Genomic DNA, 22,039 nt, shown 5'->3' on the forward strand with positions numbered 1-22,039 from the left:
ACTTAGTGTACAGAGAATCTGTACTTCCCTAAACTCCTTTGGACGTTGCTCGCCTCCTTTGAAATTTCAGACCAAAGAGACATGCTTGATTATCCTGAAACGAACCCAAAATATACCAGCAATCTATCCTCAGACCACAGAGGTTTAGATGGTCTGTAATTGGCTGCATTATCCATGTGACTCTGAAGCTGAGAGAGCTACAGCATGTTTTGTATGTGCTGTGGAAATTTGGCTACTAGTAACTTCGTTCAGATTTTTCCTTTCCAGCTTTTGCATTTCTTTTAATTTGCTTTAACTGCAGGAAATACACGACACTTGCGTATTTCTGATAGAGAGCTAAAATAAAGCCAAGCGGAAATTCTCACGAGCCAACAGATCTGCTGGGATAATGACCCGACTACATAATCAAAGTGAACTTACGAAATTTTGAAATTAGCTTCCTTCCAGGTTAAAGTGTGTTTCTCGTTGACCTACATGCCCCACAGGGTCTGGAGTGCGCCCTCAAAAACAGCAGCGTATTATTCCTCAGGAGCGGCTGTATTCAGCGGGTAATTGTGCCAATTTCACCCGGTGATTTAATTTGCGTGGGCTTTTTGACGCAGTGGCGCAGCTGACGGCCGGGCGCGGGGGGCTGATGGGGCCTGCTGATGTGCTCTGCTCCTGAAAAGCAGCGACTGGCGGGACCAATTAGCCGGAGCGCCTCGCTTTTTTAAACGGCCAGACCCTAAAACGGCCAATTTCGGTCTCTGGGTCCACCCTGGGTCCGAAAACAGAACAGGTTTTTGAACGTTGAAAAAAAAAAACAACAAAAAAAAAACAAAGAACTAGGATGTGGTGGAAGACTGCAGCTCTGTGCACTGGTGCATGTATGGCTGCTTTTCAGTGCTGAGAAACGAGCGTATCCCCGAAACCCGCCCCCCCATCAGAGTGGGCATGTGCACGAGCGGTTTTGTCCTGCGGGGCACCGTGGTTAGTTCGCCAGACGGAGCATGCCCCCCATCACCCCCCCCCCCCCCCCCCCCCCCCCCCCCCCCCCCCCAGCGCCCAAACGTGCTGCAGGCTCCTCCTCACGAAACGTGAGAAGGACTCACGCGAGACGGGGAAGGGGCCACTACAATTATTCCCAAACCCCGCAAACTCAGATTGCAAGGAGGAAGAGGAGGAGGAAGAAGAAGAGGAGGAGGGAGAAGAGCGTGTCAAGGGAGGGGCCGATGATTCGAAAGAAAGAGGGGGATCTTGACCCTCATTGCAAAGAGTACAGGGTTCCCCCCGTGTCCTGGCTAAATGTCCTGGTTAAATTCCCAGCCTGGCTCTCTCAGACCGCAACCTCATCATCCCCTGATTTATGCTCGCTCCCTGTCCACCTCTGCTGACGCGTGGTGAGCGTTCTGGCACAAAATGGCTGCTGTGCAGCCCCTGCGAGGCTGCTACACATTGGTGGTGGGTGGGGAGTTTCCTCTTCATCACTGTAGACCACTTTGAGTGTAAGAAAAGCACAATGTAAATGCAATTCATTATTATTATTATTATTATTATTATTATTATTATTATATAGAACATTTTTAACTGCATGCAGAGTTTGTACAAAGCCCCATATTTATTACTGACCAAAAGGCAAGCGCTTGGGTTTTACTCATGCAACATATGCCGAGTGCATACAGTTGTCTTGCCTCTGTCTGGGCCCCATTTAAAAAAAAAAAAATCAAACAGCTGCTCAGCTGACTCCATTTTAGCAGGTCTGAATCAGAACGCTGCATTTCGGAGGTTCGGTGGGTGACTAATAGGCTGTTATCTCTGGAAAGCACGCAGCCGCTGGAACACAGACAGCCGAGCTGCCTGGACCTCGGCACTGAAGAAAGTGACAGGTTCTGGCAGGTGTCTCTCTCAGGAGAACATCACCTTTATGATTCCTCAGACAGGCACAGTGATGATTTTTCCTGGCTAAAGATATCTCACAGCGCTGAAGTCCTGCAACGTTGGTTTTTTGGTTTTGGATCATGTGAGCAAAGCATTTTATGAGGAATAGCACATCCGCAACCCTATTTGACTATCAACCCTCATTGATCTCTTGGAAAAAAAGACAGAGAGATTGACAGAGAAATAGAGAGACTGAATTAATTTCCACAGCAATTTGGATGCATTTAATACACACGTTTTAATGTTAATCTAGAGACAAAATGGGTAGTATCCTCTCCAAAAGAGGCTTCCTTTGTGGAGGAATTCAAGGTTCATTGTCAGGCAAAATGGTTAAATATAGGAGCTTTCATAATTTTCCCACCTACAATACAGGGTTCTATGAAGAACTAAAAAAAGGGTTCCCTTATGGAAACAAGCCAAAGAACCCCTTTTTTCCCCCATGAGTGTAAGTATAGTTATAGTTCAGGGTATAAACTGGCATTCAGTACAATTGACTGTAAAGCGATACCACCAGCATTTTTCATAAAAAAATATGGTCATGGTCGTATTTACATTGGCCGCAGTTTGACAGATGCTCTCCTGACATGCTTTAGGATGAGGCCGTGTCCAAGTGCCTTTAAATGTCAACTCCGATGGGATATTGAAGGAAGAGGAACATGCGTCTAGCGCTAATTTAGACTGAGTCACCTCCCCCCGGCACCAAATGAGAGCTATTAGCGGCTAAAGGGCAGCATTTTCGGTAAAACATGAGGAGCAAAATAATTAACCTCACTCCTACAGATAGCCCATTACGCTTTCTGCATTTATTTATTTATCTATCTTTTTATTTATTTATTTTGGTTTACCCTGTTTAAAGGAATCAGCCTCACACGAACGCACCTAGGTGTACGTGAGTCTTACTCAACACTGTCCGTGGTGGTCCTCGTTTCCCTGGTAACGTATGCTTTTAATAATTAGTGGGAAGAGGCAGAAAGAGAGACGCTGTGCAGGGAGCAGCCTGGGTAAAAAGTGTTCAGCTCGTTGGCGATGGGGGGGGGGGGGGGGCGGGGGGGTTAGTCAAAATGGGGTGAAGGGCTCCTTGTTCCACTGCCGAATTCATGAAGCCTCTGCATTGGTTTCATAAGCAAAATGTTTGTAAAGAGCGGAGGATGCTGGTCCAGAAATCCTGAGCTTGCGTTATGCACACAACCTCACTGGAAAAATGCAGCCCTAACTCAACCATTTAGTAATGCACAGCGATCTGAGTGTCAGTTTGAATACATCCATCCATTATCTACACCCGCTTATCCTGGACAGGGTCCATCCATTATCTACACCCGCTTATCCTGGACAGGGTCCATCCATTATCTACACCCGCTTATCCTGGACAGGGTCCATCCATTATCTACACCCACTTATCCTGGACAGGGTCCATCCATGATCTACAACCGCTTATCCTGGACAGGGTCCATCCATGATCTACAACCGCTTATCCTGGACAGGGTCCATCCATTATCTACACCCGCTTATCCTGGACAGGGTCGCGGGGGGTGCTGGACCCTATCCCAGCGATGAGCATTGGGTGAGAGGCAGGAATACACCTTGGGCAGGCTGCCAATCTATCGCAGAGGGGAGGTGGGAGGAAACCGGAGTACCCAGAGGTACCCACACCCAATTTACCAGGTTGTTGTTTACCGGGGCAGTGCACATTTGTAACAATGATACTACATACTAAAAATGATTTTTAGTGATAATACTTTGTCAAATTACATGCGGTCACATTCAAGACATATTTCCATATTTTTTTGGCAAGACTCTGAGTGTTTTTTTCTTTTCATGAGCAATTTTAATAGAATAACTTCTCAAATAAAGAAACCATTTAAACAACAGCTCTTGCTTTTTAGAAAAACAAAACTCATTACATTTCCTGCTGCGTTCGTTTTAGAACCAGCATTACTAAAGATAATTATATGACAAAACTTTTTATCCATTTTTTAAAAATTTTTCATTCTGGAGATTTGTGACTAATTTACTGAAGAAAATCATATCCTTGAACCTTCCTTTTTTTGGGGGGGGGGGGGGGGGGGGGGGTAATTAGGCAGCAGACAAATTAACACATCTGTCTCTCTTCACCAGCTCACCGCTCAGTGTGTGCAATGAATACATCTGTCTCTGCGTAACAGCTCGCTGCTCAGCAGGCGACTGAAATAGAGGCATTGTTCTGGAGCCCCGTGTGGGTGAGTCACTTGATGTGGCATTTTACTTGAATGTCGAATCACTCCACAGAAAGGAGGCATGATGATGATGAAGCAATCCTTCGTTCGGACATGAACCGCTCTTTCCCGGTCCTGTGAGATAGGCAAGAAAACCAGGCCGGGCCGGACTGGACCGCTCGCCTGAAATCTGCGCCCGCAGATGAGCAGACGCTTCGGCGAATGAGTCATCAGACGAGTGGGAGCGGAGACGGGGGCCAATCGGAGACGAGCAGGGACAGTGGGTGCGCACGTGCCGAGAAATTTTCCCCCGATCCCTCCGCGGGAGCGCTGTCTCTTCAAACATGTCTGCGCTTCGAAGCTGCGGTCTTTCCGAAATCTACAATTAGCCTCCGCCAACACGCAGCCTCAGACGTGGCGCAAGTCGTTCAGAAATAACTGAAAACAATCATCGCGTGTCACGCACTCCATCTTCAAAAAAACTTCCCAGCAAAACAAACAAGAAGAGATTCGCTTTCCTGTCGGCCGGCCAACAAGCGCTTCCTCCCCCACCCCCGCGTGTGTGCACGTCTGACAAATTTTGTAAGTTTGGTTGTCTTTGCAACAGTTGTTTGAAACAGCACTCGTCATAACTCTAGCACCATCTCCCCCTGTAAATAGCTAATGGCCCTAATGCTATTGTTTAACAGTGCGGGGAAGTGACCTCATTCACACTACACCCGACCACCATTTTCCCGCCTTTTCCATTACATTACATTACAGGCAATTAGCAGACGCTCTTATCCAGAGCGAGTTACATTGTACCCAATTATACAGCTGGATATATACTGGAGCAATGCAGGTTAAGTGCCTTTGCTCAAGGGTACGACGGCAGTGTCCTACCGGGGAATCGAACCTGCGACCTTTAGGTTACGAGACAAACTCCTTACCCATTATACTACGCTTTTCCGTTTTCCCGCCTTTTCCGCTCTTCACGGGCGACACCCGAACGGCCGTCGGACAGGTGAAGAGCAGGTGAAGACTAGGTGAAGAGCAGGTGAAGAGCAGGTGAAGAGCAGGTGAAGAGCGGGTGAAGAGCAGGTGAAGAGCGGGTGAAGAGCAGGTGAAGAGCAGGTGAAGAGCAGGTGAAGAGCAGGTGAAGAGCGGGTGAAGAGCGGGTGAAGAGCGGGTGAAGAGCGGGTGAAGAGCAGGTGAAGAGCAGGTGAAGAGCGGGCGACGGGCCCTGTCGGGGAGGTCTGCTCACCGCTGGACACACAGGCTAACACCGCTAGCCTCGAGATCGGAACGCTGTGTTCGGCACACGAGGGATTCAGTCACTCAGACTGTCTAATACCACCTGGAGAAATGCTGCAGCTTTATTCTGAAGAACAGATTTGCCCTTATTTTTTCCGTTGTAGTGCACACACCCATCTCCCTTTGTCTCCACACTGAAACCTATTTACCATGGAGACAATCATTAAATGGCAAATATCGAGAACAGTATAAATAAACACACACACACACAGTCGCACTGACACGCACACACACCCATTTATACAATACAATATAACCACAGATACAGTGCACTGCGCTTGCCAGTATATTACATAAGCCTGTCTGATTTATTTAATCACACACAGTAACTCACAATGAGAGCAGTCGTGTGGAATTTCCGTGCAGAGTCTGTTTGCAGAAATTTGGAGTCTGATCTATGTAATTAATGTGTCAAGCCGAATCTGGGTATATATGACTATGAAGACTGGGCGTGCATGTTTCAACGACTGTGACCATTCCACTACCTTCTCTACTCTCTACAGGTAAATAGGGTTGCCAGATTTAAAATTAAAATCAAAGCTGGATGCTGTGGAAACTGATGGCAGACTGAGGAAGGGGGGTTCTATCAGAATGTATCACAGACTAGGGGGTGACTGAGATACAAATCAATTCCTCCATCAATTAAGCAGACCGGACATTATATTGTCTGGACATGACTATGAACTGGACACGTACAAATAATTTGAAGTCCGGACATTTCCAGTCCAAAAAAAAAACTGAAAAACTGTACATCTGGCAACCCTACTGTTAAAACATGATTATCGTGAGAGTCGCTGTCTCGGCCAGCCAGCCATCAGCCAGCAAATGAGGGATGCTGCATGCAGGGTTGCCAGACATTCGATTTTCGACCGGTGGTCCCGACAAAATGTAATGTGTGGTCTGAATAATTGAGGAAAGGAATACAGTGGTGGTTTATAATGAATTACTACCTTAAACCCACCTCCATATGGTGCTTACCTTAACCCCCCCTTTTGTATACCATTAGGAGCATCTGCCAAAATGTCTGAAATGTACAATGTTCTCGTAATGGTGAATTGGACAATATTTACATTCCGTCTGCAATTATCTGATCGTTATACATCATTCTGGGTCACACAAAGCACATGAACTGTAGATATCCTCAATCAATATATTTTTTTATGACAAACAAGGTAGGGCTGAATCTATAGCCTGTCGATAAAAGTGATATTGCGTCAAGAGTGTAAAGCAGCAAAAACTGAAGGCTATTTCCGTTTCCATTTTTTTTTTTAAAGTGTCGACAGTCTTTCTATTCAATCCTTTAATTTTCTTTAATGTGCCCTGATATGACCTCAGCTGAAAAAGATTCAAAGTACAATAAAAACTGAAAGTTAAAAACTAAAGACCACTCAGGCTTTTGACCGCATGATCTTGGGATGAATCAGAGCGAGTGATTCAAACATGGAGCAGCTCTCAGAAGCACACCCCCCCAGTCGGCATATGAAGCTGTGAGTTTTATATGCATTATATTTTATTCAACATTTTCAGCAGTTGCTATGTATTATTAAGCATCAAATAATGGTTAAAATTATTTCATAACTGCATTCAAATAGTTGCCCGGTATGCAAACGCTCTTTCAAAAGAAAATATTTTCCTAGCGTGCCATTGGACGGTCACGTCTAGAGCAGGAGGACGGTTCGTTACAGCTCATCACTGGGCCTCGTCCTGAAATGACCCAGGCCACCGGGGAACAGGTGGACCCGGAAATGAGGCGACGTTAGGCTTCATCCTCCGACGCCCCGCTCTCCTTGTTTTAGCAGCTGGCCCCCCGTCCCGCTGCTACTACCCTGTCCTTCATTCGCCTGCCTAATACAACAACAAAAAAAACGAACTCCCGCACCGCGACTTAACACCTGAGTGACCGTCACGATCCAGAGTCTCGTTAAAGGACACCTGGATGCTTCTGTGAGAAAAAGAAACCCAGAATGAAACTCTAATAAAACTCCTGCTGCAGCCCAGACACAGCAGCCAAAACACGCTTATCTAATGCAAAGGGATGCCTGATCACGTCTGCAGTCTTTCTCTAATTGTCGCAGTGGCCCCTCTTCAGCGTAGGACAAATATAGACCAGCATGCTCTCCACCGGCGCTCGGGATGAGAGCCACGGCTGCGTCTTCAGCCCGCCTCTTATCTGAGCTGTCGCTGGAGCACGCTTTATCCACAGCAACCATTTTCCCAATTAGTTTAGCACGTGTACCAGCCATTAAGAGCTTTAAGAGCGGGCTCAAGATACCCTTTAAATGGAACGGGAAAGAGGGACAAGTGAGGATGTGTGTTAAACAGGAGAACCAATAAAGCGAGGGTATTTTCCACCAAAACAGGGGCTCCATATTAAGACCTGGCTACCTGGACCAAACCTCAGCTAAATCAGGTAAATCCTTGAGTAAATCATGAATTCTCCATCAATGAATGAATGAATGAATGAATGAGTGCATGAATAGTGTGGTACTGGCACACATGCCCTCCAAAAGCATGGGCTTAGTGCACAGGGATTCAACATGTAAATGAAATAAAAGCCGATAGTCTTTACTTTTGTCTCGTACTCAACTTTTGATCTGAAATCCGAATGCCTGGAGTGTATTCGGATAAATCCCGAATTTCCCCCTACCGTTCCCACGCGGTACGATTGGCCGAGCTGGTAATCACGCCACACACACCTAGTCGCTCGGAGAATGTCACCAAGCCACAGACCCCGTCATCCCCCTCTACCCCCCCCCCCCAGCCCTCGCCCCTCGCCCCTCACCCCACGCCCCGAGCCTTTGATTAAACATTCATCGGTGACTCATCCCGACAGCTGCTGACATTCAGCGAGGCTGTGCGGTAGGGCTGTGCGGTAGGGCTGTGCGGTAGAGCTGTGCGGTAGGGCTGTGCGGTAGGGCTGTGCGGTGGAGCTGTGCGGTGTGGTAGAGCTGTGTGGTAGGGCTGTGCGGTGTGGTGGAGCTGTGCGGTAGGGCTGTGTGGTAGGGCTGTGCGGTAGGGCTGTGCGGTAGAGCTGTGCGGTAGGGCTGTGCGGTAGGGCTGTGTGGTAGGGCTGTGCGGTGTGGTAGAGCTGTGCGGTAGGGCTGTGTGGTAGGGCTGTGCGGTGTGGTAGGGCTGTGTGGTAGGGCTGTGCGGTAGGGCTGTGCGGTAGAGCTGTGTGGTAGGGCTGTGCGGTGCGGTGGAGCTGTGCGGTGTGGTAGAGCTGTGTGGTAGGGCTGTGCGGTGTGGTGGAGCTGTGCGGTAGGGCTGTGCGGTGCGGTAGAGCTGTGCGGTGCGGTAGAGCTGTGCGGTGTGGTAGGGCTGTGCGTTAGGGCTGTGTGGTGCGGTAGGGCTGTGCGGTAGAGCTGTGCGGTGTGGTAGAGCTGTGTGGTAGGGCTGTGCGGTGAGGTAGAGCTGTGTGGTAGGGCTGTGCGGTAGGTTTGTGCGGTGTGGTAGAGCTGTGCGGTGTGGTAGAGCTGTGCGGTAGGGCTGTGCGGTAGGGCTGTGCGGTAGGGCTGTGCGGTAGAGCTGTGCGGTAGGGCTGTGCAGTGTGGTAGGGCTGTGCGGTAGGGCTGTGCGGTGCGGTAGGGCTGTGCGGTAGGGCTGTGCGGTAGGGCTGTGCGGTAGGGCTGTGTGGTAGGGCTGTGTGGTGCGGTAGGGCTGTGCGGTAGGGCTGTGTGGTAGAGCTGTGCGGTAGGGCTGTGTGGTGCGGTAGGGCTGTGCGGTAGGGCTGTGTGGTAGAGCTGTGCGGTAGGGCTGTGTGGTGCGGTAGGGCTGTGCGGTAGAGCTGTGCGGTAGAGCTGTGTGGTAGGGCTGTGCGGTAGGGCTGTGCGGTAGGGCTGTGTGGTAGGGCTGTGCGGTAGGGCTGTGTGGTAGAGCTGTGCGGTGTGGTAGAGCTGTGCGGTAGGGCTGTGCGGTAGGGCTGTGCGGTAGGGCTGTGCGGTAGAGCTGTGCGGTAGGGCTGTGCAGTGTGGTAGGGCTGTGCGGTAGGGCTGTGCGGTGCGGTAGGGCTGTGCGGTAGGGCTGTGCGGTAGGGCTGTGTGGTAGGGCTGTGTGGTGCGGTAGGGCTGTGCGGTAGGGCTGTGTGGTAGAGCTGTGCGGTAGGGCTGTGTGGTGCGGTAGGGCTGTGCGGTAGGGCTGTGTGGTAGAGCTGTGCGGTAGGGCTGTGTGGTGCGGTAGGGCTGTGCGGTAGAGCTGTGCGGTAGAGCTGTGTGGTAGGGCTGTGCGGTAGGGCTGTGCGGTAGGGCTGTGCGGTAGAGCTGTGCGGTAGGGCTGTGTGGTGCGGTAGGGCTGTGCGGTAGAGCTGTGTGGTGCGGTAGGGCTGTGCGGTAGGGCTGTGTGGTAGGGCTGTGCGGTGCGGTAGGGCTGTGCGGTAGGGCTGTGTGGTAGGGCTGTGCGGTAGGGCGGTGCGGTAGGGCTGTGCGGTAGAGCTGTGCGGTAGAGCTGTGCGGTAGGGCTGTGCGGTAGAGCTGTGCGGTGTGGTAGGGCTGTGCGGTAGAGATGTGCGGTAGGGCTGTGTGGTAGAGCTGTGCGGTAGGGCTGTGTGGTGCGGTAGGGCTGTGCGGTAGAGCTGTGCGGTAGGGCTGTGCGGTGTGGTAGGGCTGTGCGGTAGGGCTGTGCGGTAGGGCTGTGCGGTGTGGTAGGGCTGTGCGGTAGAGCTGTGCGGTAGGGCTGTGTGGTAGGGCTGTGCGGTGTGGTAGAGCTGTGCGGTAGGGCTGTGCGGTAGGGCTGTGCGGTAGGGCTGTGCGGTAGAGCTGTGCGGTAGGGCTGTGCGGTAGGGCTGTGTGGTAGGGCTGTGCGGTAGAGCTGTGCGGTAGGGCTGTGTGGTAGGGCTGTGCGGTGTGGTAGAGCTGTGCGGTAGGGCTGTGCGGTAGAGCTGTGCGGTAGGGCTGTGTGGTGCGGTAGGGCTGTGCGGTAGGGCTGTGCGGTAGGGCTGTGCGGTAGGGCTGTGCTGTAGGGCTGTGCGGTAGGGCTGTGCTGTAGGGCAAATGTATTTGAGCTTCATCTGGCATTGCAGGCCTCGGCCGTGATGGACTGGTTCGTCTTTTCCGAGACGGTGATCTTATCAGATGATGCCCTTTGCAGGGTTTTTTTTTTTTTTAGGATCAGTCACCCCGCCTCCCCCTCCCTGCCCTGTTCTGCGTGGGCAGCTCCTCAGTCTCTCAGGTGGCATTTGAGGTGACGGGCCGTGGGCACGAGTGCGGGGGGTGCGGGGGCGTGAGGTGTGGGTGCAGGGGAACAAAGCACCTCTCTCAGAGACCCAGGCCTGTGCTCCTCTCCTAATTATTTATGACTCTAACATTTTGATGAAAGGCTCTGGTGGCAGAAGGAGATCCCTACAGCACGGGAGATGCTTTCTGGGGGTGTGTGTGTGTGTGTGTGTGTGTGTGTGTGTCTGTGTGTGCATGTGTATGGTTGTGTGTGTGTGTGTGTGTGTGTGTGTGTGTGTGTGTGTGTGTGTGTGTGTGTGTGTGTGTGTGTGTGTGTGTGGTTGTGTGTGTGTGTGTGTCTGTGTGTGCATGTGTATGGTTGTGTGGGTGCATCGTTGTGTGTGCATGTGCATGTGAGTGAGTGGTTGTGTGTGTGTATCATTGTGTGTGAGCATGTGCATGTGTATGCATGATTGCATGTATACAAGTGCATGCACATGCATGGTTCTCTCTGGGAGTGTGAGTGTGCGTGTGTGTGTATGTGTGTGCATGCATGTGCATGATTGTTTGCGTGTATGGTTGTGTGTACACAGGTACATGCATGTGCATTGTTCTGTGTGTGTGCATGACTGTGTGAGTGCACGATCATGTGTGAGCATGGATTTTTGCATGTGCATGGTTCTGTGTGTGTGCATGATTGTGTGTGCATGGATTTCTGCATGTGCATGGTTCTGTGTGTGTGCATGGATTTCTGCATGTGCATGGTTCTGTGTGTCTATGTGTGTGTGTGCATAATTGTGTGTGCACATTCATGTGTGTGCATTGATTTCTGCATGTGCATGCACGCACATGCACATGTCTTTAAACACCTGTGGGAGGTGGGAGCTGCAGATGTTGAAATGAAAAGGCCAGCGCTGAGAACTGGTGAACAGTAACTTCATACATTATGCTGCTGAAGCACTATCAGGGACAACAGATGGAAATGAGCGTTTAGCTAAATCTGCTGCAATATATTTATTACGCACTGTCCTTGTCACATAAATAAATAAATATTAAACATTAGAACAGCTTGTTCCAGGGCACAATATGCATATAGCAATACTATTATATCACCAAAAAAGTACTTACTAAATATGTCAGAACAAAATGGCAATAATGCTACAGAGATGAAAGGGCTTCCTGTGAGACATGCTAGCATCGACATGTGACAAGTTAGCATTGCCGTCACCTTTTTACGCACACAGGCATCTTCCATTACTGTTGCAAAACGCTGTGCATTATAGCTACTATTAAGGCTTTCATGCCATAGACATAAACATTAGCTTTATTTTCAGAACATGTGTTCTGAATCAGAACATCTTCACACAGCAGAAATACTGTATTTCACTGAAGTATTTATACATTTGGCATTTACACTACATGGCCAAACGTATGTGGACACCTGACATGCAATATCTCATCAGACATTATGGGCAGAAGGGCATTAGTGAGGTCTGGCTCTGATTGGGTTATTAGGCCTGGTTCGCAGTTGGCTTTCCAATTGATCCCAATGTTGTTGGATGGGGTTGAGGTCAGGGCTCTGTGCAGGCCAGTCAATTAATTTCAGTCTTACATCAATTAAATGATTAAATACTAGTATATGAGTAGTATCAAGAATGCATGCAAAATATATAAAATAGCCCAGAAATAATATGCTTTCACACAACACCACTGTTTAATGAAAGTATACCATAGATCTATGTCACACCTATATACCATATGTAAACCACACGTTTTTCTTTCCTCTAGAAAACCAGGTTTATTTGATTCACAGTCTGTAATTTATGAAACATGAAAGATCCCCTGTTCTATAACACTCTGGCAATAATTTTTTTTTTTTTAAACTTCCTGCTATCACAGCTGACATGATGTGTCTCATTCAGCGAGTACAACGCATACACAAGCCTCTTCTCAGGTGAAGGGAGGCATGTGGCTTTCAGTCTATCTAAACTTCTCCTGGGCATCCACCCAAAAAAAAATAAATAAAATAAAAATGAATGCATTAAACCATCAGAGCTTAAAACTGTATCTCTGCTACTCTGCTGTTTTTTTTTCTTTTTTTATAGGCTTGGACATTTTATATCAGTCTGTCTTCCATTAGTGTGCAACTGGATTCTTGTAAAGTTTTCCAAAAAATCTGAGTCCCATGCCTGCCTAATGGTACTGTGGCATATGGCATTCTGATGTGCCGGTGGTTGCTTCCATCTCCGAGCGCTCGGTTCGAAGACAGTGAAAGCGAGTTTACCCACAATCCCTGGTTCTCTCTGACCCCCGTGTGCTGCGACTACCAATTCATTTCTGCTTTTTGTTGGAATGTTCCAGAGAGATCCAGCATGTTAATTTTGAGTATGTGCCATATGTCAGAGATGAGGAAATAATGTCTAAATGGAATCTGTTGAAGCCACGGTTTGTCTTTGGAGCAGGTTCTCTCACAGAATTGTAGAATTTAATCCATAAATCCTCTGTCCTGTTTGCTTTAACAAACTCATTTGTTTTTGTCTTTATCCGTTTGCCCTACTTACTCTTTTTAAATGGCGTGGGCGTGATGAACACACACACACAGCTGTTACTCTGTTGAAAGTGTTGCTAGGTAAAATGCCCGTTGATGACATCATATCTCAACGGAAGTGCTTATACCAAGTCCAGTCTCCTTCCAGTCCTTTGTGTTCGATTTGGGTGAAATTGAATCATTCTAAACTTTTAGTAAAATAGGTTTTTTGAGAGACGTATTTCATGATTGGTGACTAAATCATGTACATTTGGTTCAAGTTTTGTACTTTTTTTGTACTTCCGTTTGTTGTTCATCATCTGTATTTTGTACTGTGGACATCTGTACCTCATGTCTTTTTGCCCATATGGTGTCTTTGAACATAATAAGATAAAGATTAAAAATAATTGAGAATATCAGTTCAAGACAATAAATACCATCTACTGTATGAAGACCTTGTTTCTTTTCAATTTTTCCACAAACATGATTTATGCCCCCCAGGCCTTTGTGATAGATGATTTTTTAAAAGATATAAATCACATCTATATCACAAACGACACTTGCATTGTTAAATGTGATCTAGCAGAGATAAATGACAATTAACCATAAATATTATTTATAATGTTTGGAATTGATAAAAATGTAAAATATATTGGGGTTTTTTTGTTGCATAAATTTTATTCCTGTATTGCTTCAAAATACCTGGATATATCTAACCCTTTCCATTCGGACTGAAACCCTCATTCCAAACGGTGGTACTCTGAATAATTATGAGTTTCTACCTGGGACTCCTACAGTTTGGCACAGACTGGATTTGATTCTGGGCAGTGGGATGCATCGCTGAACAGATAAATTGTCATTTTAGCTAGTCAGACATCGATGAGCGTCTAAGGAAAGGAAGTGACTCTCCGAAATTGTCGATAAGGTCCTCTCCTCACGCCTCGACTTCAGCAATGCGTCTGTCTGAAACTCAGAGAGGAGGAGAGATGAGACAGAGGCAGCCTGGAATTAGAAGGCACTGGACTGTGCTGTTTACGGAAGCGAAGGGTTACGCCGCGTCTTCTTCCTCGTGGGATAAAAATAACCACAAAAAAGAACACTCCACCAGACGGGGATTTCAAAGGACACCGCGGGGGACGTCACCGATAAATACATAATGAAAATTATATTTACGTCACGTTTCAATTACTTTTATCATAACAATTATAATGAAATATTAGTAATAATAATAATAATAATAGTGTTGTTGGTGTTGTAATTATATAAACATTGCACTCTTAACCAGTTTGAAATACAACGCTTTCAGATTTCCCTAGCTTTCTAAGACCACTCATTGAATCATTCAACTGTCAGTTCAAACCACTGAATAACTTCAAGTCATTTGCTCTGTGCACAACAGCGACCCCTGCTGGCCACAGCCCAGTGCATATAGGAACAATGCGGAATTCCCACACTGCAACAGTCAATTCAGTTTGGAGGGCTGAAGACAACCGTGCGCTCCCCTCCAAAGCTTATGCCTTTATTGCCAGTTGCCTTATCATGCTGCAATCGACCAGTTGGCCTCCCTCACACAGACAGGAGTCGGAGGAAGACCCCTAGCGAGCAGCACAACGGACGAAACGCAACCGCCCGACTGACCAGCAGAGGGCACTAGTGCATGATGAAACATTGTTATCCCAGCAAGTTCCAGCATCATCCCTGGCAGTTCAAACAGGAGCACCAATTCTGCAATGCCCTGTGGGGCTTTGCTGGGTCTGGTGGGGACAGTTGGTAAAAGTGCTCCATGGCAACCAGCGCTGATCGGTCCCGTTACCATAGCGATGAGAAAGACCAGACCCAGAGCCTGCTCTGGCCTTATGGGTGGTTGAGTCACTTTTGGCTGCCCTGGGTCACATGGCTAACATGTCTGTCTAACACGTGTCATCAAAATCAGGGGGTTTTCAAAACACCTCAATACCAAACAATAGTGCCTGTTTTATTGCATTGCAGTTTTTGAATTGCAATTTCATCTCTGTGTGATTTCACTGATTCTAGTTTGTCTAAATTGAAACATGTTGCAGTGAAAATATTTTCAAAAATAATACAATTTGCTGAATTTTACTGAATGTCGCTTGTAGTGTTGGTTTCAGCAAAGCAGAACATATGGCTCTTGAGATTAAGACCAGAGACTCACGTCTCCTACAGGAGACAAAAATGAATTGCCAGGTCTTACCCCTGACTGTTCTTCCTATCCATGAATTTCAGCCCAACTTCTCTAATCCATCCTAAACGTAATAACTCAAGGGAACATAATTATGCTGAGGGTAGAAAGGTGTAGGAGGGCCCTTTGTAATTAGTTTCTGGCTTCTTGTGTGGTTGCCAAATCTGGAGAATGTGTGACAGGACAGGAGGTAATACAAGTGTATTAATTCCACTGGGAGCAATTTACACATACACACGTATGTGTACATGCACCTAACCATACACAATATACGGAAAGGTCAGACCTCTTGAAGCCTTCATGCATGCACATACTTCCACAAAGGGGGAAAAAAAAAGGAGAGACTCTCACCAGTGGGGGTGACCGTGTTTCATCGCTCACCAGTGACCCCTGCTGGTCAGCCGATCACCCGCCCGAGCGTTTACTCAAGCTGAACGCTCTGACTCACACCTGCGCAACTGGCGGACCGCAGAGCGAAACGAAGATGTCACTCGAGCGTACCTCTCGAACTGACGCAGAAAAATTTAGAAATTAGCACAGCTTGTAAATGTAATTGGGCTTTCCTAATTGGGAGAAAAGGGGGAAATCATCTAAAAAAAAAAATTAAAAAACCCTCTGCTCTGCTTAATAGCCTGGAGTGGGTGGATTTGATCACAGTAACTCTTTCTTGTCCATGTAACAGCAGTTATGTTAGACATTACGCATCAATTTCAAGTTAGTCATGATGAGTCTTTCCATAATGAATTATCCTTGAAACTGGAAGCGATTGGCTAGCCAGACAGTATTACTTGAAGTCCTTGAGCTGGTTCTGATTCCAGGCTGGTAACTGGGCAGCCAAAGGCATTCACAGAACTGATAGTTGCAGCCAAGACCTTGGGAACTGCAGAACTGAGATATCAGTCAACTTCGGCTCAAGAGCCTGCTGCCGAATTCGGCTGACCTGGAACTGGTGACTGTGCCGTGAAGCCCCAGTTTAACTGTCCTGTTTCTGGCCCAAACACCACACCATTGGCCTAGGCTCCTTCCAGCATGATGTAATATACGTATATTATTAAAATTGAGCACAATTTGATGGGTTTTTCTTCTTTACTCTCTTTATACAGCACTTGTCTGCTAGTCTGCACAAAGGGATTTTCTAAAAACTCTAACTCAAATGCTGAAACACTGAAACATTCAAAGCATTTAATAATTACATTTATGATGTAAAGGGAAAAATTAACATTTAAAGTAAAGCAAAGCACACAATGTTAAAATGAGATGTGAAACCATGCACGCTTCCATGTATTTATATTGACCTCAGGTGAAGCATTCCATAGTCAAGACACAGGTTTTTTTTTTTGGTTATTTTAAGCCTTGCAGATGGAACATTGGAGGGCACTACAACTAAGTTCAGCTGTGCAGTCAGTGTCTATAGCCATGTAGAACTTGAAAAAGTCAGTCACGTCACTAAATCACTGGTGAATCAGTGCTTTTAAAGGTCAGTTCAAAAGCAGAGATGTCTGGGCCTCTCTCTCCAGCAGCCAGGACAGAATGCACCCCTCAAAGTTCTTTCCCTGACAACAGCCCTGACTGATGCCTCGTCGCTACCCGTTTCAGAAGCATATAAAACGATAGCGCCAATGCCACAGGAGCCTACGTTCCCCCCCGGTACACACATGCCCACGGAATGTTCCATCGCTAGTCTGACCATACAGATAGTTCTTTTTCCCCCCTCCAAGCAATATCCATAAATAGAGGTGATGTCATAGCAAAGCTCCACGTATTCCACACTACAGGTACGCCGCACGGGAACTGAGGCCTCGGGACGCATGAGGACCGATTACCCAAAGCTGAGGAGTGCGCATCTGCCGAATACGAGAATCAGACTCTCGCACCACCTCTACTCGGGAGGAAAGCAGGCTTCTTCTTTTTGCTCCAGGTTTAAATTCCTCTCACAATGTGTGGTGGGAGACGACTGAAAAGGTGGATCTCTTCTTTTCTTTTATTTCACGGGGGTGGAAAGCAGCCATATTACGTGATGGTACAGTACATAAGGCTGCCACGTTTCAAATAAAAGAGATAGAGATATTTCTAAAGGCTAAACTCAACACTGCCGCCCGGTGGTCAACCTTTATACTCCATCTTTTCAGCACAAAAGTTCTATCCTAAAAAAATACATTAAAAAAAAAAGGGAAGGGATCAGCTGGCAGGGGAAGAGCGCTGCTATATTGCATATCGTGATTACAGGCCAGAGAGGGGTGTCAGTCATAGGTGGTGTTAGCCTGTCTGAATGGTTTCCAATCTGCCGGTTTGTGCTGCAGAGCGAGCTGCCATCGATGGGTCACGATTGCACTTCCTGGAAACAGAGGACAGGGAGAAGTCGGATCCTCCGCCTGAGCTCTCCTTCATTACCGCCATTTTAAATTATTCATCACAAACCGCCCTTTGCTCTCACCGTACCAAATATATCAATTTGAACCTTCGCTGCAGGAAATTCATTTTTTTTTTTAAATATATTTTTTAAGAAGATGAATAGATGAGATTTTCATTTCTTCTGAGCGGTTACTGGTTGAAGCACACCTAGGCTGCATTAGTAGCATGAAAATGTGGCTCAGAAAGTAAAACACCTCCACCCAGAGAGCTGGCTGTGATAGGGAAGGACCCTGTTGTTGCCCATTTAAGTTTGTAATGTGCAGAATGATGGCCGCTGCATGTTGCTATACAAGTGCACCGTGAAAGTGTATGGGTGCTCTAAGCGAGGTTATCACACAGGACTGTTGGTTAGGTTATGAAAAACTTATCTCTGTTGACAATATAAATTAAACTTCCTGGAATCAGGACATGAACAAAACACACACACGCGCGCGCGCACACGCGCACATACACACACACACAGACAAATCAGTCAGAAGCAGCCAGCACAAATTTTAATCAGGGAGCAGCACACCCTCTCCTTCAAGGCCTTCTTTTTCCATCAACAAAAAAAAGAATTCTCTTTTTCAATTGATTTCGACCATAGCCAGGATCGGAGGTTTACAGCACACGCTCAAATTTCTACCGGCGGAACCCAAACAAAGGCCTCGGTAAGCCACGGCTCTCGGTTCGAGGAATCCGCAGAGTAATCGATTCAGCACGGAATCGGCCGCGGAAGAAGAAATTGCCCGAGCCCTCCGTTTCACAGGTCAGGTTTCCGTACCTCTCGGGCAGACTAATTGGACAGGGTGTCGGGACAGGCCAATCAGAGCGCTTCTCTGAAAAGCTCATCATTCGCTTACCTCACAGTTGTGAACCCCAGGGAATGAGCTTAATTGGACGATCCCAGGAAGCCACGATGCAAACAGCTTCACCTTGTGTTTTTAAAATGGGGAGGGGGGGGGGGGGGCAACGTCCAAAAACATGAAGCTTTCCTTCTGTGGGCCTATAAAGATGCCCATCATTTCTGAGTAACAGAAACGGGCGAGGAAAATCTTATTGGATTTTCTGCTTTTCCACAAGACAGACCCTCTGCCCATCAGTCAATCCTCAGAAGACCTGGTGCTGCCGGAGAATGGCCATCAGAGGGGAACACCACAGCCATTACGAGACTTACTCCACCTTCAGATTATTTCTGTTTTCTCACGGGACCAATCTATCACTTACATCTATATTAAGCAGCCAGGGCATCCATCAGCGAGGCCACTAACAGTGCCTGCAGAATGTGAAATGTCATCTGAAATTATAATCTAGTGCAACATAATCTTCACCCCAGAGCATCATAAATTTTAACAAGGGCTGATCCATTTCAGGATTTTGTGCCAACCACTACTCTCAAATATTTAATTAATTCAATCATATCTTGATCTGACATTTGTATAAGCACCAGTTACAGCTGCAAACTGCAAGTGCATCCCAAAGATTTTACTGCACTTAATTAGCGTAGTTTACAAAGATGTCAGACAAATAAAATCAAAATAACTGGTTGGAACATAACCCAGAATGCAGAACAGATCTCCAGGAGTAGAGTTGTGCACCACTGCTTCAGATCCTCAGATTTTTGCATAATCTCTCCCTCCACTAGATGGCACTTTACCCTAAAAGAGCCCAAATTTGGCACTCAGTGTTCAAGGGGGCACAGAGAGCACTCATCCCACTGAATCCTAGACCAGCCAGTAACCTAGTTTAACCCTCTGTTGGCTGGGTGGGCAGTAGGCAACTAAACAATCACACAACAAAGCCAAAGCCAATCAGAACGCTGCAAAGGGAGACACGGGTTTGAATCCCGGCTTTATCCGCGGAGAGACATGTCGAGGGTTGATGAACGCAGCGGTGTGAGGCGAGTGTCTGGTGAGAGGCTGTGTCAGAGACGCCGGGCCCGCCTGCGTCGCGCTCTTCCAGCGTTCGCCTGCGTTGCCCTCCAAAGTAAACCGGGAGGACGTTGCCGGAATGCGTTCTGGCAGCCGCACGGAATGCTGCAGGCTCTTCCGAACTCGGCGGGACGGCACAATCCAGCGAACAAACGGGACTCCCTGTTCCTGAGGCCTCCCCCCCCCCCATGTCCCAGGTCTTCAAACGCGAAGGACTGACAGGACGCTGTCAGACTGTGTCTGTGACTTCAGAAACAGACTCGAGAGAATTTAGTCTAATCTGCACCAGCTTTTCTGTCACCACTGAAGGCACTTGCTCATCCGGTGATGTCACTTCAGCGAAGGAAATAAAGCTGCTTCATCGTGCTTTTTTACGCCAAAAACAGCAGATCTGCACAGAGAGAAAGTTTTGGTGCAGTTTATACAAATCCGTATTTGTCAGAAAATCACTGATATTTAAAAATGATCAGTGATTTTTGTAGTGCTCGCCACAAGCGGTGCAACCATGTTTCTTAGTCTGCTTTGGCAACTGTTCTGTACTCCACCAAATTCAGCTTCCAGGATAAACATGATAATTCACACAATGTTGACTTCAGATTGCCCTATATTTCTTTATCAAAGACACTCATTTCAGTATATAAAATTGACTCTAATTTTAAAATAGATGTTTACATCTTTCAGTAAATAATGTCTTGGAAATATTCTTTCATGTCCTTTTCTTGTAAAAAATTTCACTTTTAAAGTTAGAACAAAGCACTCTGTTGCCACAGTAACTTTTGATCTTGCTAACTACTCCCAAAATGTGCATTTTCAATTACATGAAAGGCTTCCTCTAAGAATCCATTAAGCCATTGCTAATTTGCCTGTGAGAACTGCCTGTTCTGTGCAGTTCCATTACGGAAAGGTCTATTTATTATTATGGAGACTATTTATTCAGATGGGCCCAAAAACATCAGGCCTCCATTTTAAATATGAACATTAATAAATGAGCCACATTTCCAGAGTCCTCATCAGTAGGCCTTTTCATAAAATGTGTTCTTTGCAGTCATTGTTGCTGTCGTGTCACCGTGGTCTTAAATAAAAGTGTTTTATTTTGGGTTTGCGAGCGCTTCGCACAAATTCAGACTAATATAAATATTGCACTGTGTTTTGGAGCTGGTGCGCAAACAGAGGAAGTGAGAAGAACCCGCGCTTCCTGGCGTTTACTCGTCAGAAGGGCCGGTTTTTTTCCGGTGTCCTAGATTGGTTAGCGGGTTTGCGACTGTGTGCCCAAATGAGCGGAGGCTGTCTGGGTCCTGTTTACGAACTGTCTGTCCCCAGTATCATTTTCCCCATTACACCAACCTGACCCCCCCCACCCCCTCCCCCATAGCAACCTGCACCACAGACGTGTGTCATAGGCCCCGCCCACCACGCAGATGCCTCAGCGTCACGCAGAGCTCAGGAATGCCGGGCCTCTGGTGCTCGACTGTCACAGGTACGTCTGATCCCCAGAGCTCACTCTTCCTCAGCCTGACTTCATTTTGAAAGATATCCCCGCAGCTGCCAATCATCGCAGCTGCAGAACCATCAGCAGAGGAGGCTGGTCAGGTCTTACCTGAGGGCCCGGTGACTCAGGGCTCCAGATCCCCCCCCCCTGAGAGCTCCCGCAGTCTGTGGAGGACGGGCATCCCACTCTGCCGTTTTAACACTCCTGGAAAACAACAGCACAGAGAAATGAGTTTGTAACCCTTTCAAGAGATCCCATGTGACCAGTTGCAGGCGAGCAGCGAGAGTCTCACCTCTGTAGTAACGGAACGACTGAAGTTCCTGTACCCTGCGATAGACTGGTGGCCTCTCCAGGGTGTATTCCTGCCTCTCGCCCATTGCACGCTGGGATAGGCACCCAGCATGCATTGGGCGAATATCTGGAATATCTGGTAAATCGTATGGCTCCAACTGAGATGTGGCAACTGCAACAGAGGCTACGATCCTCTGCTTTGACTGCCAGGATAATTTCCCATTACTGTACAGTCGAGTATGTAAACTACGTCACTTCAAAGAAGCCATAACAATGCAAAGACATTAATATAAATACATTACAGGCATTTAGAGGATGCGCTTATCCAGAGAGACTTACGCCACTTTTTACATTAAAATAATAAAGGTGTAATTTAGTGGAAAAGAAAAATGCATAAAAAACAAGTAGAAGTGTCTCAGGAACGTGTTTGGAAGTATGATGACATATATTAAAGGAAATGTGCCACTGCTGTTTGTAGAGGTTTGCGGTTCACTCATAAATATAAGGACAATTGTAGAAATCCCTTGATAAAGGAAAGGACTTCAAAAACATCAATTTGAATGCTATTATTCTGGTGTTTTCACCATCACAATCACCCATTGTCAGTGTTCTGCACACGGGCGAGTGGGTGTAGAGACACACATGCATTTGCCTCGAGATA

At 47.2% G+C, this 22,039-nt stretch overlaps 1 long non-coding RNA gene across 1 annotated transcript in view; it reads right to left on the bottom strand.

The window, feature by feature from the left end:
- Window positions 1–21,272, bottom strand: part of LOC118227247 — a 28,825-nt gene extending 7,553 nt beyond the window's left edge. Inside the window, exon 1 of the long non-coding RNA XR_004765218.1 lies at window positions 21,196–21,272. This is a non-coding gene — a long non-coding RNA (uncharacterized LOC118227247). The remainder of the gene's footprint in view (window positions 1–21,195) is intronic.
- Window positions 21,273–22,039: the final 767 nt, after the last annotated feature.

Source organism: Anguilla anguilla, chromosome 5 (assembly GCF_013347855.1).
Source record: "Anguilla anguilla isolate fAngAng1 chromosome 5, fAngAng1.pri, whole genome shotgun sequence".
Taxonomy (NCBI): Eukaryota; Metazoa; Chordata; class Actinopteri; order Anguilliformes; family Anguillidae; genus Anguilla; species Anguilla anguilla.